The sequence below is a fragment of the Bombina bombina genome, chromosome 6, assembly GCF_027579735.1.
Source record: "Bombina bombina isolate aBomBom1 chromosome 6, aBomBom1.pri, whole genome shotgun sequence".
NCBI classification, from domain to species: domain Eukaryota; kingdom Metazoa; phylum Chordata; class Amphibia; order Anura; family Bombinatoridae; genus Bombina; species Bombina bombina.
Window position 1 is genome coordinate 847,985,842 of NC_069504.1, and position 16,814 is coordinate 848,002,655.

Consider the following 16,814-nt stretch of genomic DNA (forward strand, 5'->3'; position numbering starts at 1 on the left):
CAGAAAAACGACTTAAAACAAATAGTTATGTAACAGATATAGCATTTAAAATTGTGCAAACATTGCTCTTAAAAAATATTCCTAAAAAAATCCAAATTAAGTATAAGGCTCACAACAAAAATTCAACTTTGTGTTTACCACATACACATAATAGGTGAAATATATTAGTCAGTTATATAATATTATCTAACCAATAATGTTCTCGATTCTATGCAATTCTTCTAAATATTGCCAATAGTGACTAATGTGTAAGGCTCTGAGTAAGACCTTTAACTGTGTGTTTAACACATACACATTGTCAAGTAAAAAATATTGTGGCAGCAATAAGCCAATGTAAAAAATGTGTATCAAAAAGGTTGTGTGCAAAAATAAGTATACAAAAATTATTAATGGTCAAAAAATAGGTTGATCTTCAAAAAACGTGAATTGTGAAAAATGAAACTCCAAAAATTTACAAAAACATTGTGGTGTGTTCAAATAGTAACTTATATAAATGTAAATAATAGTCCAAAAAATAGTCCAACAGTGAAACCTTAATAGAAAAAAATAATCCAACAATAAATTATAATAAGTAGTGTTTCTCTTTAAGAAAAAACAATAATCCTTAAAGTGTTGTGAATCCTAACAGCAATAGTTATGGTGATTTTCCAAGTGTTTTATACTGAATAGCAGTGTCAGTACTTGCTAGCCGTTTTCCAACCCAAAATTCTATCTTCTTGGCAAATATTTTGCTATAATCCCTGGATGATCCTTCTGTAAAAGAAAGATATGATGGTGTAGATTGTTTTTAGATCAATAGAAAATGAAATTGTGCTTACCAGTCGACTTGTTTCGGTCACAAAGAGACCTTTATCAAGTAGTGGTCTTTTTATACCAGACTGATTGCTGGCCATAAAATTGTGGAACAGGAAGTGTTTGTTAAGCACTTCCTGTTTTACTGACCTTAAAGGGACATGCCACCCACATTTTTCTTTTATGATTTAGAAAGAGAATGTAATTTTAAACATCTTTCTAATTTACTTATATTATCTAATTTGTTTTATTCTCTTGATATTCTTTGATGAAAAGCATATCTAGATATGCTCACTAGCTGCTGATTGGTTGCTGCACATAGAAGCATTATGTGATTGGCTCACCATGTGCATTGCTTTTTCTTCAACTAAGGATATTTAAAAAATGAAGCAAAATAAATAATGGAAGTAAATTGTAATGGTGTTTAAATTTCTATTCTCTATCTGAATCATGAAAGAAAGATGTTGGGTTTAGTGGCCCTTTAAATGTGTGTTTAAAATATATAGTTTATAGTTTAAAAATCTGTGATTAAAAATCCATTATAAATATTATTACACACCCCTGCCCCATCCAATAGAAACCAAGCCCCTACTGAGATTATACCCAATAGAAACAGCTGAAAAACAGCTTGGAGATGACAGTAAACTCTCATTCTTATCAGATCATGATGAGAAATAGGGCTAATACAGAAATGTCTACAGCCACATTGCCTTGAATGCACCTGATCCCATCTGATCTTGGAAGTTAAGCAGGGCCAGGCCTGGTCAAGAACCTGGATGGGAGACCGCCTGGGAACACAAGGTGGGGTAAGAATTTTTTTTAAAATAATAGGTATGAAGTCATAACTAAAAAGGCTGGGTTTGTATATATATTTTTCCAAATTTGGAACACTGTATTCTAACATAGGAATTTTTCTATTTTCTCTGAATAAAAGTGATCAGATGCAGACAGAGCTTAACAAAATAAGGATACCATCTAAATGTATTATAATGGATTTTTTAATCACAAATTTTTAAACTATAAACTATATATTTTAAACACACATTTAAGATCAGTAAAACAGAAGCATGAAGAGAAAAGAGTGTTTCTGTAATAGAAGCATGAAGAGAGTGTGTCTGTAATAGAAGCGTGAAGAGAGCGTGTCTGTAATAGAAGCATGAAGAGAGTGTGTCTGTAATAGAAGCGTGAAGAGAGCGTGTCTGTAATAGAAGCATGAAGAGAGTCTGTAATAGAAGCATGAAGAGAGCATGTCTGTAATAGAAGCGTGAAGAGAGCGTGTCTGTAATAGAAGCGTGAAGACAGTGGGGCCTAGTTATCAAGCCGTCAACCTCAAATACGCTGGAATTCCGCAGCGTATTTGTGGCGAGGCTAATTCGCCTTAGTTATCAAAGGCTAGAGACCGGCAAAAGTAGAATTTTGTGACGTAAACTTCGATCCGCCGGACTCGGTCCGACACAGATCGATTCTTACGTCATTCCAGATGTTCCGCACACAAGTGCGGCACAATCTGACTACTTTTGCTAGTTATCAAAAAACTAGCAGGTACGCTTGGCACTTTTATGGCCCAGCGTACCTGGTTTTCAAACCGCCACCCTGGAGGCGGCGGATCCCATAGGAATCAATGGGAGTCTGACCATAGCGAAAGTACAAGTTCGCTGCTGCCAGACATCCCATTGATTCCTATGGGAGCTGTCTACACCTAACACCCTAACATGTACCCCGAGTCTAAACACCACTAATCTGTCTCCCCTACACCGCCGCAACTAAATAAAGTTATTACCCCCTAAACTGCCACTCCCGGAGCCCACCGCAAGCTACTCTATACATATTAACCCCTAAACCGCCGCTCCCGGAGCCCACCGTAAGCTACTCTATACATATTAACCCCTAAACCACCGCTCCCGGAGCCCACCGCAAGCTACTCTATACATATTAACCCCTAAACCGCCGCTCCCGGAGCCCACCGCAACTATAATATATGTATTAACCCCTAAACCGCCGCTCCAGGAGCCCACCGCCACCTACATTATACCTAGTAACCCCTATCCTGCCCCCCCTATACCGCCGCCCTCTATAATGAAGTTATTAACCTCTATCCTGCCGATCCGCACCTCGCCGCAACAAAATAGTTTAACCCCTAAACCGCCGCTCCCGGACCCTGCCGCAACCTATATTAAATTTATTAACCCCTAATCTGCCCCCCCTACACCGTCGCCACCTATAATACATTTATTAACCCCTATCCTGCCCCCCACTACACCGCCGCCACTGTAATAAATTTATTAACCCCTAAACCTAAGTCTAACACTAACACTAACACCCCCCTAACTTAAATATTAATTAAATAAATCTAAATAATATTTCTATTATGAACTAAATTAATCCTATTTAAAACTTAATACTTACCTTTAAAATAAACCCTAATATAGCTACAATATAAATAATATTGTAGCTATCTTAGGATTTATTTGTATTTTATAGGTAACTTTCAATTTATTTTAACTAGGTACAATAGCTATTAAATAATTATTAACTATTTAATAGCTTACCTTGCTAAAATAAAGAGAAATTTACCTGTAAAATAAAAACTAACCTAAGTTACAATTACACCTAACACTACACTATACTTTAATAAATTATTCCTATTTAAAACTAAATACTTACCTGTAAAATAAACCCTAAAATAGCTACAATGTAATTAATAATTACATTGTAGCTATTTTAGGAATTATATTTAATTTACCGGTAACTTTGTATTTATTTTAGCTAGTTAGAATAGTTATTAAATAGTTATTAGCTATTTAATAACTACCTAGCTAAAAGAAATACAAAATTACCTGTAAAATAAATCCTAACCTAAGTTACAATGTAACCTAACACTACACTATCATTAAATAAATTAAATAAACTACCTACAAATAACTACAATTAAATACAATTACATAAACTAACTAAAGTACAAAAAATAAAAAAATAAGTTACAAACATTTAAAAAATATTACAACAATTTTAAGCTACTTACACCTAATCTAAGCCCCCTAATAAAATAACAAACCCCCCCAAAATAAAAACATGCCCTACCCTATTCTAAATTAAAAAAAGTTCAAAGCTCTTTTACCTTACCAGCCCTTAAAAGGGCCTTTTGTGGGGCATGCCCCAAAGAATTCAGCTCTTTTGCCTGTAAAAGAAAAATACAACCCCCCCCAACATTAAAACCCACCACCCTCAAACCCCTAATCTAACCCAAACCCCCCTTAAAATAACCTAACACTAATCCCCTGAAGATCATCCTACCTTGAGTCGTCTTCACTCAGCCGAGCAGCGATGGAACCGAAGAGGAGACCCGGAGCGGTAGAAGTTATCCTCCAGTCGGCGCTGAAGAAGTCTTCCATCCGGGCGATGTCATCTTCCAAGAGGCACTGAAGAAGTCTTCTATCCGGGCGATGTCATCTTCCAAGCGGGGTCTTCAATCTTCATCCCGCCGACGCGGAACATCCTTCTTTACCGACGGACTCCCGACGAATGAAGGCTCCTTTAAGGGACGACATCCAAGATGGCGTCCCTTCAATTCCGATTGGCTGATAGGATTCTATCAGCCAATCGGAATTAAGGTAGGAAAAATCTGATTGGCTGATTGAATCAGCCAATCAGATTCAAGTTCAATACGATTGGCTGATCGGAACAGCCAATAGAATGCAAGCTCAATCTGATTGGCTGATTGGATCAGCCAATCGGATTGAACTTGAATCTGATTGGCTGATTCAATCACCCAATCAGATTTTTCCTACCTTAATTCCAATTTGCTGATAGAATCCTATCAGCCAATCGGAATTGAAGGGACGCCATCTTGGATGACGTCCCTTAAAGGAGCCTTCATTCGTCGGTAGTCCGTCGGTAAAGAAGGATGTTCCGCGTCGGCGGGATGAAGATTGAAGATTGAAGACCCCGCTTGGAAGATGACATCGCCCGGATAGAAGACTTCTTCAGCGCCTCTTGGAAGATGACATCGCCCGGATGGAAGACTTCTTCAGTGCTGCTTGGAGGATCTCTTTATCGAATGGAAGATTTCTTCAGCGCCGCTTGGAGGATAACTTCTGCCGCTCCGGGTCTCCTCTTCGGTTCCATTGCTGCTCGGCTGAGTGAAGACAACTCAAGGTAGGATGATCTTCAGGGAATTAGTGTTAGGTTATTTTAAGGGGGGTTTGGGTTAGATTAGGGGTATGTGGGTGGTGGGTTTTAATGTTGGGGGGGTGTATTTTTCTTTTACAGGCAAAAGAGCTGAATTCTTTGGGGCATGCCCCACAAAAGGCCCTTTTAAGGGCTGGTAAGGTTAAAGAGCTTTGAACTTTTTTAATTTAGAATAGGGTAGGGCATTTTTTTATTTTGGGGGGTTTGTTATTTTATTAGGGGGCTTAGATTAGGTGTAAGTACCTTAAAATTGTTGTAATATTTTTAAAATGTTTGTAACTTATTTTTTTTATTTTTTGTAACTTAGCTTTTTTTATTATTTTACTTTAGTTAGTTTATGTAATTGTATTTAATTGTAGTTATTTATAGTTAATTTATTTAATTAATTTAATGATAGTGTAGTGCTAGGTTTAATTGTAACTTAGGTTAGGATTTTACAGGTAATTTTGTATTTCTTTTAGCTAGGTAGTTATTAAATAGTTAATAACTATTTAATAGCTATTCTAACTAGCTAAAATAAATACAAAGTTACCTGTAAAATAAACATAAATCCTAAGATAGCTACAATGTAATTATTAATTACATTTTAGCTATATTAGGGTTTATTTTACAGGTAAGTATTTAGTTTTAAATAGGATTAATTTAGTTCATAATAGAAATATTATTTAGATTTATTTAATTAATATTTAAGTTAGGGGGGTGTTAGGGTTAGGTTTAGGGGTTAATAATTTTATTACAGTGGCGGCGGTGTAGTGGGGGGCAGGATAGGGGTTAATAAATTTATTATAGGTGGCGACGGTGTAGGGGGGCAGAATAGGGGTTAATAAATTTAATATAGGTTGCGGCGGGGTCAGGGAGCGGTGGTTTAGGGGTTAAACGATTTATTTAGTTGCGGCGAGGTGCGGGATCAGCAGGAAAGGGGTTGATAACTTTATTATAGAGGGCGACGGTATAGGGGGCAGGATAGGGGTTACTAGGTATAATGTAGGTGGCAGCGGTGTAAGGGAGCGGCGGTTTAGGGGTTAATACATTTATAAGAGTTGTGGCGAGGTCTAGGAGCGGCGGTTTAGGGGTTAATACATTTATAAGAGTTGCGGTGGGGTCTAGAAGTGGCGGTTTAGGGATTAGTAACTTTATTTAATTGCGGGGGGCTCCGGGGGCGCCGGTATAGGGGGTAGAACAGTGTAGTTTAGTGTGGGTGCTTAGTGACAGGCTAGCATGAAAGCTGTAAAAAAGCCGAAGAGCAGCGAGATCGGATGAGTGATAACTCTCACAGTCCGCTGCTCATCACCCCGTACTTGGTGCTCAGCTTTTTGACAGCTTTTTTGATAACTTAGGGGAATTTTTGCAGGTCTGCGGCGGCGATGTGAGGTGAGCTTAGGCGGGCGTATTGGGCCGGCGAAGACAGGTAAAATAGACACGTTGGTAACTACCCCCCAGTGTGTCTGTAATAGAAGCATGAAGAGAGCTTGGGGCATATGTATCAAGCTCCGTATGGAGCTTGATGTCCCGTGTTTCTGGCAAGTCATCAGACTCACCAGAAACAGCAGTTATGAAGCAGCGGTCACAACGACCGCTGCTCCATAACCTGTCCGTCTGCTCTGAGCAGGCAGACAGACATCGCAGGAAATCAACCCGATCAAGTACGATCGGGTTGATTGACACCGCCCTGCTGGCGACCCATTGGCCGCGAGTCTGCAGGGGGCTACACTGCACCAGCAGCTCTTGTGAGCTGCTGGTGCAATGCTGAATACGGCGAGCGTATTGCTCCCCGTATTCAGCGAAGTCTGGCGAACCTGATCTGCACTGTCGGATCTGGTCCGCCAGACTTTGATAACTAGAGGCCCTTGTCTGTAATAGAAGCGTGAAGAGAGCGTGTCTGTAATAGAAGCGTGAAGAGAGCGTGTCTGTAATAGAAGCGTGAAGAGAGCATGTCTGTAATAGAAGCGTGAAGAGAGCGTGTCTGTAATAGAAGCGTGAAGAGAGCGTGTCTGTAATAGAAGCGTGAAGAGAGCGTGTCTGTAATAGAAGCATGAAGAGAGCGTGTCTGTAATAGAATCATGAAGAGAGTGTGTCTGTAATAGAATCATGAAGAGAGTGTGTCTGTAATAGAAGCATGAAGAGAGCGTGTCTGTAATAGAAGCGTGAAGGGAGCGTGTCTGTAATAGAAGCGTGAAGGGAGCGTGTCTGTAATAGAAGTGTGAAGAGAGCGTGTCTGTAATAGAATCATGAAGAGAGCGTGTCTGTAATAGAAGCATGAAGAGAGCGTGTCTGTAATAGAAGCATGAAGAGAGCGTCTCTGTAATAGAAGCATGAAGAGACCGTGTCTGTAATAGAAGCATGAAGAGAGCGTGTCTGTAATAGAAGCATGAAGAGAGCGTCTCTGTAATAGAAGCATGAAGAGAGCGTGTCTGTAATAGAAGCATGAAGAGAGCGTGTCTGTAATAGAAGCATGAAGAGAGCGTGTCTGTAATAGAAGCATGAAGAGAGCGTGTCTGTAATAGAAGCATGAAGAGAGCGTCTGTAATAGAAGCATGAAGAGAGCGTGTCTGTAATTAAAGCATGAAGAGAGCGTGTCTGTAATAGAAGCATGAAGAGAGCGTCTGTAATAGAAGCATGAAGAAAGCGTCTGTTATAGAAGCATGAAGAGAGCGTGTCTGTAATTAAAGCATGAAGAGAGCTTGGGGCATATGTATCAAGCTCCTTATGGAGCTTGATGGCCCGTGTTTCTGGCGATTCATCAGACTCGCCAGAAAAACGACTTAAAACAAATAGTTATGTAACAAATATAGCATTTAAAATTGTGCAAACATTGCTCTTAAAAATATTCCTAAAAAATTCCAAATTTAGTATAAGGCTCACAACAGAAATTCAACTTTGTGTTTACCACATACACAAATTTATACAGCAATAATAGCTAAATGAATAGTCAAAACAAATAGTTAAATAGCAGATATGGCATTTAAAATTGTGCAAACATTGCTCTTAAAAAATATTCCTAAAAAATTCCAAATTAAGTATAAGGCTCACAACAAAAATTCAACTTTGTGTTTACCACATACACATAATAGGTGAAATATATTAGTCAGTTATATAATATTATCTAACCAATAATGTTCTCGATTCTATACAATTCTCCTAAATATTGCCAATAGTGACTAATGTGTAAGGCTCTGAGTAAGACCTTTAACTGTGTGTTTAACACATACACATTGTCAAGTAAAAAATATTGTGGCAGCAATAAGCCAATGTAAAAAATGTGTATCAAAAAGGTTGCGTGCAAAAATAAGTATACAAAAATTATTAATGGTCAAAAAATAGGTTGATCTTCAAAAAACGTGAATTAAGAACAAAGATTGTGAAAAATGAAAATCCAAAAATTTACAAAAACATTGTGTTGTGTTCAAATAGTAACTTATATAAATGTAAATAATAGTCCAAAAAATAGTCCAACAGTGAAACCTTAATAGAAAAAAATAATCCAACAATAAATTATAATAAGTAGTATGTCTCTTTAAGAAAAAACAATAATCCTTAAAGTGTTGTGAATCCTAACAGCAATAGTTATGGTGATTTTCCAAGTGTTTTATACTGAATAGCAGTGTCAGTACTTGCTAGCCGTTTTCCAACCCAAAATTCTATCTTCTTGGCAAATATTTTGCTATAATCCCTGGATGATCCTTCTGTAAAAGAAAGATATGATGGTGTAGATTGTTTTTAGATCAATAGAAAATGAAATTGTGCTTACCAGTCGACTTGTTTCGGTCACAAAGAGACCTTTATCAAGTAGTGGTCTTTTTATACCAGACTGATTGCTGGCCATAAAATTGTGGAACAGGAAGTGTTTGTTAAGCACTTCCTGTTTTACTGACCTTAAAGGGACATGCCACCCACATTTTTTCTTTTATGATTTAGAAAGAGAATGTAATTTTAAACATCTTTCTAATTTACTTATATTATCTAATTTGTTTTATTCTCTTGATATTCTTTGATGAAAAGCATATCTAGATATGCTCACTAGCTGCTGATTGGTTGCTGCACATAGAAGCATCATGTGATTGGCTCACCATGTGTATTGCTTTTTCTTCAACTAAGGATATTTAAAAAATGAAGCAAAATAAATAATGGAAGTAAATTGTAATGGTGTTTAAATTTCTATTCTCTATCTGAATCATGAAAGAAAGATTTTGAGTTTAGTGGCCCTTTAAATGTGTGTTTAAAATATATAGTTTATAGTTTAAAAATCTGTGATTAAAAATCCATTATAAATATTATTACACACCCCTGCCCCATCCAATAGAAACCAAGCCCCTACTGAGATTATACCCAATAGAAACAGCTAAAAACAGCTTGGAGATGACAGTAAACTCTCATTCTTATCAGATCATGATGAGAAATAGGGCTAATACAGAAATGTCTACAGCCACACTGCCTTGAATGCACCTGATCCCGTCTGATCTTGGAAGTTAAACAGGGCCAGGCCTGGTCAGTACTTGGATAGGAGACCGCCTGGGAACACAATGTGCGGTAGGAATTTTTTTTTAAATAATAGGTATGAAGTCATAACTAAAAAGGCTGGGTTTGTATATATACTTTTCCAAATTTGGAACACTGTATTCTAACATAGGAATTTTTCTATTTTCTCTCAATAAAAGTGATCAGATGCAGACAGAGCTTAACAAAATAAGGATACCATCTAAATGTATTATAATGGATTTTTTAATCACAGATTTTTAAACTATAAACTATATATTTTAAACACACATTTAAGATCAGTAAAACAGGAAGTTCTTAACAAACACTTCCTGTTCCACAATTTTATGGCCAGCAATCAGTCTGGTATAAAAAGACCACTACTAACACCATAAAACCAGTCTTGATAAAGGTCTCTTTGTGACCGAAACGCGTCGACTGGTAAGCTCAATTTCATTTTCTATTGATCTAAAAACAATCTACACCATCATATCTTTCTTTTACAGAAGGATCATCCAGGGATTATAACAAAATATTTGCCAAGAAGATAGAATTTTGGGTTGGAAAACGGCTAGCAAGTACTGACACTGCTATTCAGTATAAAACACTTGGAAAATCACCATAACTATTTTTTGTTAGGATTCACAACACTTTAAGGATTATTGTTTTTTTCTTAATTCACGTTTTTTGAAGATCAACCTATTTTTTGACCATTAATAATTTTTGTACACTAATTTTTGCACACAACTTTTTTGATACACATTTTTTACATTGGCTTATTGCTGTCACAATATTTTTTACTTGACAATGCGTATGTGTTAAACACACAGTTAAAGGTCTTACTCAGAGCCTTACACATTAGTCACTATTGGCAATATTTAGGAGCATTGCATAGAATCGAGAACATTATTGGTTAGATAATATTATATAACTGACTAATATATTTCACCTATTATGAGTATGTTGTAAACACAAAGTTGAATTTTTGTTGTGAGCCTTATACTTAATTTGGAATTTTTAAAGGAATATTTTTTAAGAGCAATGTTTGCACAATTTTAAATGCCATATCTGCTATTTAACTATTTGGTTTGACTATTCATTTAGCTATTATTGCTGTATAAATTTGTGTATGTGTATGTTGTAAACACAAAGTTGAATTTCTGTTGTGAGCCTTATACTAAATTTGGAATTTTTTAGGAATATTTTTAAGACAAATGTTTGCACAATTTTAAATGCTATAACATAACTATTTGTTTTAACTATTCATTTAGCTATTATTGTTGTATAAATTTGATTGTTTATATATGGATCCATGTTTTTAACTTATTTGTATACTCAATAAATTGTTTATTGTAATCGTTTGATAATATTGCATTAGGTCCAGACCCAGCCTAAGTATAGTTGTCGCTTTGGTATACCTTATTAGTCGTGACTGTAATAGAAGCATGAAGATAGCGTGTCTGTAATGGAAGCGTGAAGAAAGCATCTGTAATGGAAGCATGAAGAGAGCGTGTCTGTAATAGAAGCATGAAGAGAGCGTCTGTAATAGAAGCTTTAAGAGAGTGTGTCTGTAATAGAAGCATGAAGAGAGGGTCTGTAATAGAAGCATGAAGAGAGCGTGTCTGTAATAAAAGCATGAAGAGAGCGTGTCTGTAATAGAAGCATGAAGAGTGTAGAAAGCGTGTCTGTCATAGAACATGAAGAGTGTAGAAAGCGTGTCTGTAATAGAAGCATGAAAAGTGGAGGGAGCTTGTCTGTAATACAAGCATGAAGAGTGTAGAACGCGTGTCTGTAATAGAAGCATGAAGAGTGGAGAAAGCGTGTCTGTAATAGAAGCATGAAGAGTGTAGAAAGTGTGTCTGTAATAGAAGCATGAAGAGTGTAGAAAGCGTGTCTGTAATAGAAGCATGAAGAGGGGAGAAAGCATGTCTGTAATAGAAGCATGAAGAAATGAGAGGGCTTGTCTGTAATAGAAGCATGAAGAGTGTAGAAAGCGTGTCTGTAATAGAAGCATGAAGAGTGGAGAAAGCGTGTCTGTAATAGAAGTATGAAGAGTGTAGAAAGTGTGTCTGTAATAGAAGCATGAAGAATGGAGAGGGCTTGTCTGTAATAGAAGCATGAAAAGTGGAGAGAGCTTGTCTGTAATACAAGCATGAAGAGTGTAGAACGCGTGTCTCTAATAGAAGCATGAAGAGTGGAGAAAGCGTGTCTGTAATAGAAGCATGAAGAGTGGAGAAAGCGTGTCTGTAATAGAAGCATGAAGCGTGGAGAAAGCGTGTCTGTAATAGAAGACTGAAGAGTGTAGAAAGTGTGTCTGTAATAGAACCATGAAGAGTGTAGGAAGCGTGTCTGTAATAGAAGCATGAAGAGTGTAGGAAGCATGTCTGTAATCGAAGCAAGAGAGGAGAGAGCTTGTCTGTAATAGAAGCATGAAGAGTGTACAACACGTGTCTGTAATAGAAGCATGAAGAGTGGAGAAAGCGTGTCTGTAATAGAACCATGAAGAGTGTAGGAAGCGTGTCTGTAATAGAAGCATGAAGAGTGTAGGAAGCATGTCTGTAATAGAAGCAAGACTGAAGAGAGCTTGTCTGTAATAGAAGCATGAAGAGTGTAGAACGCGTGTCTGTAATAGAAGCATGAAGAGTGGAGAAAGCGTGTCTGTAATAGAAGCATGAAGAGTGGAGAAAGCGTGTCTGTAATAGAAGTATGAAGAGTGTAGAAAGCGTGTCCGTAATAGAAGACTGAAGAGTGGAGAAAGCGTGTCTGTAATAGAAGCATGAAGAGCGTAGAAAGTGTGTCTGTAATAGAAGCATGAAGAGTGTAGAAAGCGTGTCTGTAATAGAAGTATGAAGAGTGTAGAAAGCGTGTCTGTAATAGAAGACTGAAGAGTGGAGAAAGTGTGTCTGTAATAGAAGTATGAAGAGTGTAGAAAGTGTGTCTGTAATAGAAGCATGAAGAATGGAGAGGGCTTGTCTGTAATAGAAGCATGAAAAGTGGAGAGAGCTTGTCTGTAATACAAGCATGAAGAGTGTAGAACGCGTGTCTCTAATAGAAGCATGAAGAGTGGAGAAAGCGTGTCTGTAATAGAAGCATGAAGAGTGGAGAAAGCGTGTCTGTAATAGAAGCATGAAGCGTGGAGAAAGCGTGTCTGTAATAGAAGACTGAAGAGTGTAGAAAGTGTGTCTGTAATAGAACCATGAAGAGTGTAGGAAGCGTGTCTGTAATAGAAGCATGAAAAGTGTGGGAAGCATGTCTGTAATCGAAGCAAGAGTGGAGAGGCTTGTCTGTAATAGAAGCATGAAGAGTGTAGAACGCGTGTCTGTAATAGAAGCATGAAGAGTGGAGAAAGCGTGTCTGTAATAGAACCATGAAGAGTGTAGGAAGCGCTTCTGTAATAGAAGCATGAAGAGTGTAGGAAGCATGTCTGTAATCGAAGCAAGAGTGAAGAGATCTTGTCTGTAATAGAAGCATGAAGAGTGTAGAACGTGTGTCTGTAATAGAAGCATGAAGAGTGGAGAAAGCGTGTCTGTAATAGAAGCATGAAGAGTGGAGAAAGCGTGTCTGTAATAGAAGCATGAAGAGTGAAGAAAGCGTGTCTGCAATAGAAGCATGAAGAATGGAGAGAGCTTGTCTGTAATAGAAGCATGAAGAGTATAGAAAGCGTGTCTGTAATAGAAGCATGAAGAGTATAGAAAGCGTGTCTGTAATAGAAACATGAAGAGTGGAGAAAGCATGTCTGTAATAGAAGCATGAAGAGTGGAGAAAGCGTGTCTGTAATAGAAGCATGAAAAGTGTAGAAAGCATGTCTGTAATTGAAGACTAAAGAGTAGAGAAAGCGTGTCTGTAATAGAAGCATGAAGAGTGTAGGAAGCGTGTCTGTAATAGGTAGCATGAAGAGTGTAGGAAGCATGTCTGTAATAGAAGCAAGAGTGGAGAGAGCTTGTCTGTAATAGAAGCATGAAGAGTGTAGAAAGCGTGTCTGTAATAGAAGCATGAAGAGTGGAGAAAGCGTGTCTGTAATAGAAGCATGAAAAGTGTAGAAAGCGTGTCTGTAATTAAAGACTAAAGAGTGGAGAAAGCGTGTCTGTAATAGAAGCATGAAGAGTGTAGGAAGCATGTCTGTAATAGAAGCAAGAGTGAAGAGAGCATGTAATAGAAGCATGAAGAGTGTAGGAAGCGTGTCTTTAATAGAAGCATGAAGAGTGTAGGAAGCATGTCTGTAATAGAAGCAAGAATGGAGAGGGCTTGTCTGTAATAGAAGCATGAAGAGTGTAGAAAGCGTGTCTGTAATAGAAGCATGAAGAGTGGAGAAAGCGTGTCTGTAATAGAAGCATGAAGAGTGTAGGAAGCGTGTCTGTAATAGAAGCATGAAGAGTGTAGGAAGCATGTCTGTAATAGAAGCAAGAGTGAAGAGAGCATGTAATAGAAGCATGAAGAGTGTAGGAAGCGTGTCTTTAATAGAAGCATGAAGAGTGTAGGAAGCATGTCTGTAATAGAAGCAAGAGTGGAGAGGGCTTGTCTGTAATAGAAGCATGAAGAGTGTAGAAAGCGTGTCTGTAATAGAAGCATGAAGAGTGGAGAAAGCGTGTCTGTAATAGAAGCATGAAAAGTGTAGAAAGCATGTCTGTAATAGAAGACTAAAGAGTGGAGAAAGCGTGTCTGTAATAGAAGCATGAAGAGTGTAGGAAGCGTGTCTGTAATAGAAGCATGAAGAGTGTAGGAAGCATATCTGTAATAGAAGCAAGAGTGGAGAGAGCTTGTCTGTAATAGAAGCATGAAGAGTGTAGAAAGCGTGTCTGTAATAGAAGCATGAAGAGTGGAGAAAGCGTGTCTGTAATAGAAGCAAGAGTGGAGAGAGCTTGTCTGTAATACAAGCATGAAGAGTGTAGAACGCGTGTCTCTAATAGAAGCATGAAGAGTGGAGAAAGCGTGTCTGTAATAGAAGCATGAAGAGTGGAGAAAGCATATCTGTAATAAAAGCATGAAGCGTGGAGAAAGCGTGTCTGTAATAGAAGACTGAAGAGTGTAGAAAGTGTGTCTGTAATCGAAGCATGAAGAGTGGAGAAAGCGTGTCTGTAATAGAAGCAAGAGTGGAGAGAGCATGTAATAGAAGCATGAAGAGTGTAGAACGCGTGTCTGTAATAGAAGCAAGAGTGGAGAGAGCTTGTCTGTAATAGAAGCATGAAGAGTGTAGAACGCGTGTCTGTAATAGAAGCATGAAGAGCGGAGAAAGCGTGTCTGTAATAGAAACATGAAGAGTGTAGGAAGCGCTTCTGTAATAGAAGCATGAAGAGTGTAGGAAGCATGTCTAATCGAAGCAAGAGTGAAGAGAGCTTGTCTGTAATAGAAGCATGAAGAGTGTAGAACGCGTGTCTGTAATAGAAGCATGAAGAGTGGAGAAAGCGTGTCTGTAATAGAAGCATGAAGAGTGGAGAAAGCGTGTCTGTAATAGAAGCATGAAGAGTGAAGAAAGCGTGTCTGCAATAGAAGCATGAAGAATGGAGAGAGCTTGTCTGTAATAGAAGCATGAAGAGTATAGAAAGCGTGTCTGTAATAGAAGCATGAAGAGTATAGAAAGCGTGTCTGTAATAGAAACATGAAGAGTGGAGAAAGCATGTCTGTAATAGAAGCATGAAGAGTGTAGAAAGCGTGTCTGTAATAGAAGCATGAAGAGTGGAGAAAGCGTGTCTGTAATAGAAGCATGAAGAGTGTAGGAAGCGTGTCTGTAATAGAAGCATGAAGAGTGTAGGAAGCATGTCTGTAATAGAAGCAAGAGTGAAGAGAGCATGTAATAGAAGCATGAAGAGTGTAGGAAGCGTGTCTTTAATAGAAGCATGAAGAGTGTAGGAAGCATGTCTGTAATAGAAGCAAGAGTGGAGAGGGCTTGTCTGTAATAGAAGCATGAAGAGTGTAGAAAGCGTGTCTGTAATAGAAGCATGAAGAGTGGAGAAAGCGTGTCTGTAATAGAAGCATGAAAAGTGTAGAAAGCATGTCTGTAATAGAAGACTAAAGAGTGGAGAAAGCGTGTCTGTAATAGAAGCATGAAGAGTGTAGGAAGCGTGTCTGTAATAGAAGCATGAAGAGTGTAGGAAGCATATCTGTAATAGAAGCAAGAGTGGAGAGAGCTTGTCTGTAATAGAAGCATGAAGAGTGTAGAAAGCGTGTCTGTAATAGAAGCATGAAGAGTGGAGAAAGCGTGTCTGTAATAGAAGCAAGAGTGGAGAGAGCTTGTCTGTAATACAAGCATGAAGAGTGTAGAACGCGTGTCTCTAATAGAAGCATGAAGAGTGGAGAAAGCGTGTCTGTAATAGAAGCATGAAGAGTGGAGAAAGCATATCTGTAATAAAAGCATGAAGCGTGGAGAAAGCGTGTCTGTAATAGAAGACTGAAGAGTGTAGAAAGTGTGTCTGTAATAGAAGCATGAAGAGTGGAGAAAGCGTGTCTGTAATAGAAGCAAGAGTGGAGAGAGCATGTAATAGAAGCATGAAGAGTGTAGAACGCGTGTCTGTAATAGAAGCAAGAGTGGAGAGAGCTTGTCTGTAATAGAAGCATGAAGAGTGTAGAACGCGTGTCTGTAATAGAAGCATGAAGAGCGGAGAAAGCGTGTCTGTAATAGAAACATGAAGAGTGTAGGAAGCGCTTCTGTAATAGAAGCATGAAGAGTGTAGGAAGCATGTCTGTAATCGAAGCAAGAGTGAAGAGAGCTTGTCTGTAATAGAAGCATGAAGAGTGTAGAACGCGTGTCTGTAATAGAAGCATGAAGAGTGGAGAAAGCGTGTCTGTAATAGAAGCATGAAGAGTGGAGAAAGCGTGTCTGTAATAGAAGCATGAAGAGTGAAGAAAGCGTGTCTGCAATAGAAGCATGAAGAATGGAGAGAGCTTGTCTGTAATAGAAGCATGAAGAGTATAGAAAGCGTGTCTGTAATAGAAGCATGAAGAGTATAGAAAGCGTGTCTGTAATAGAAACATGAAGAGTGGAGAAAGCATGTCTGTAATAGAAGCATGAAGAGTGGAGAAAGCGTGTCTGTAATAGAAGCATGAAAAGTGTAGAAAGCATGTCTGTAATTGAAGACTAAAGAGTAGAGAAAGCGTGTCTGTAATAGAAGCATGAAGAGTGTAGGAAGCGTGTCTGTAATAGGTAGCATGAAGAGTGTAGGAAGCATGTCTGTAATAGAAGCAAGAGTGGAGAGAGCTTGTCTGTAATAGAAGCATGAAGAGTGTAGAAAGCGTGTCTGTAATAGAAGCATGAAGAGTGGAGAAAGCGTGTCTGTAATAGAAGCATGAAAAGTGTAGAAAGCATGTCTGTAATTAAAGACTAAAGAGTGGAGAAAGCGTGTCTGTAATAGAAGCATGAAGAGTGT

General features: G+C 38.2%; 1 pseudogene; it reads left to right on the top strand.

Moving 5' to 3' along the window:
• Positions 1 to 9,395: 9,395 nt before the first annotated feature.
• Positions 9,396 to 9,514, top strand: LOC128665225 (uncharacterized; annotated as a pseudogene).
• Positions 9,515 to 16,814: the final 7,300 nt, after the last annotated feature.